The following is a 2,276-nucleotide window of genomic DNA, read 5'->3' on the forward strand; positions in this document are numbered from 1 at the left end:
CCGCGATACGGAAAGACCTCTTGCTCCTCGAATATCCAATCCATAATCGGTCATCACCTGCATCATGGACTTTGCTTAAGAAAAATAAGTCGTCAACTTAGAGGACAAGCGAATCCAAAGAACTGATGGCTCTCGAAATAATTGTATACCCTTTCATACCTACAGCTAACAGAGTCACAATAGGTCCTCCACATATTTTGTCATTTGCAGTTAGATATTATTAAATGGTCATTTCAGACAAGAGCCAAGGGAAGGATTTGATTCTAGGGGAAACATCGCTAGGCTGTATTATGACATGTGATCACCCAACCTACCAAGCCCTAGGTAAGTCAATGGTATAATGGGTGAGGCCTGGGAGCTTCTGAAGGAGGACCTTCTTCAAATTCCACCTCCACTTGATGGACGTTTGCAAGCTGCACCATCTGTGTTTGTTTTCTCATTTGATGGCAATGATCCACGTAGTTGTAGGCCGTATAATGAAGTCCTACCAACAAACCTACCAAGCCCTAGATGGTGACCAAAATAGCTTTGCCGAAACCCAGGATCGAACTAGGGTCCTTTAGATCTTCAGTCTAACGCTCTCCCAGCTGAGCTATTTCGGCACTTTTTGCAATGGAAAGTGCTCAAAAATTGCATTCTAATCACCAGTCAGGTCTACAGCTGGCCAAACTGCACTACAGCTGCCATTCTGAGACACTGGATCAATGTGAAGTGAACTTTTAAGCTTTGGATTTAACAGTGAACTGTGATGAACTTTGCTCTCTTAAATGTTGTCCCACCCAAAGTAAGACGGAAAAAAAGTGAAAGTGTGATGTTTTGAGAAACCATGGGCGGATTTGGTGAGATTGGCATGTCTTAGACACCGGGTTTCGCAAAGGAGCTGAGCTGAGAACCAACTGGCGGTGAGTTGGACCGAGGGGCAGGAAAAGATTCTTTACAGAGCTTGTACGCTGGGATTATCTGAAAGAGGCCTCTGTCCCTGATATCCACAAATCCCATATCGTCATCCCACCTGCAGTCTATGGACTTTGCTAAAGATGACAATGAGGTCACAGAACTATCAAGAACAACTGAGCTTGTTAGGTAAAGCCATGGAAGGGCAAGGATCCAAAGGAGACACCTGGACAGGGACTTGAACCCTGGACCCTCAGATTAAAAGTCTGATGCTCTTCCATCTGAGCTACCCAGGTATCAAGAGTCACGTGTTTGTCCTCTGGGACACATATTGTCTTTCTTTTCTGTAAAAACGTGATCTCTTATCCTCTCATTTTACTGTAGGTACTGGTGAGGATTTGCAGTTAGATATTATTAAATGGTCATTTCAGACAAGAGCCAAGGGAAGGATTTGATTCTAGGGGAAACATCGCTAGGCTGTATTATGACGTGATCACCCAACCTACCAAGCCCTAGGTAAGTCAATGGTATAATGGGTGAGGCCTGGGAGCTTCTGAAGGAGGACCTTCTTCAAATTCCACCTCCACTTGATGGACGTTTGCAAGCTGCACCATCTGTGTTTGTTTTCTCATTTGATGGCAATGATCCACGTAGTTGTAGGCCGTATAATGAAGTCCTACCAACAAACCTACCAAGCCCTAGATGGTGACCAAAATAGTGAAGTGAAGTGAACTTTTAAGCTTTGGATTTAACAGTGAACTGTGATGAACTTTGCTCTCTTAAATCGTTTAAAAAATTTAAAACAGAATTTAATCTGGAAAATATGGATCTGGACATCATTTTTACAATACAGAAATAAAGAGCGCCTCCTCCCCAGACATTTGTAGGCATTTTACAAATGCCTACAAATGTCTGCCTACCAAAACCGTGTCTAACTCTACAAAGGACTACAAACCAAAATGGCAACAACAAGTTGAAAATTGGACTGCCAGAGTGTGATTGGCTCTCAATGTATATCACACAACAAACATCAACTAGTTCCAAAAGGTAGAGGGAATTTGAGTGGAAAACTCCAATTAAATTATTTTGTAAATGGTAAACGGCCTGTATTTGTATAGCGCTTTTCTAGTCCCTAAGGACCCCAAAGCGCTTTACACAACCAGTGTTCCACCCATTCACACACTGGTGATGGCAAGCTACATTGTAGCCACAGCTACCATGGGGCGGACTGACAGAGGCGAGGCTGCCGGACACTGGCGCCACCGGGCCCTTTGACCACCACCAGTAGGCAACGGTTGAAGTGTCATTTGGATGTGTACACAACTGCCTTCTTTTTATATCCAAGTTAACAGATGACATCATGATCTATGCCATCCCTAAGG

General features: G+C 43.6%; 2 non-coding genes across 2 annotated transcripts; both read right to left on the reverse strand.

The window, feature by feature from the left end:
* Positions 1–529: 529 nt before the first annotated feature.
* trnaf-gaa lies at positions 530–602 on the reverse strand. Its single transcript has one exon. It is a non-coding gene; the product is annotated as a tRNA-Phe (tRNA).
* Positions 603–1,117: 515 nt separating this feature from the next.
* On the reverse strand, positions 1,118–1,190 carry trnak-uuu. The gene has a single exon. It is a non-coding gene; the product is annotated as a tRNA-Lys (tRNA).
* Positions 1,191–2,276: the final 1,086 nt, after the last annotated feature.

Source organism: Haplochromis burtoni, unplaced genomic scaffold (assembly GCF_018398535.1).
Source record: "Haplochromis burtoni strain Fernald_Lab_line unplaced genomic scaffold, NCSU_Asbu1 Contig_32, whole genome shotgun sequence".
Taxonomy (NCBI): domain Eukaryota; kingdom Metazoa; phylum Chordata; class Actinopteri; order Cichliformes; family Cichlidae; genus Haplochromis; species Haplochromis burtoni.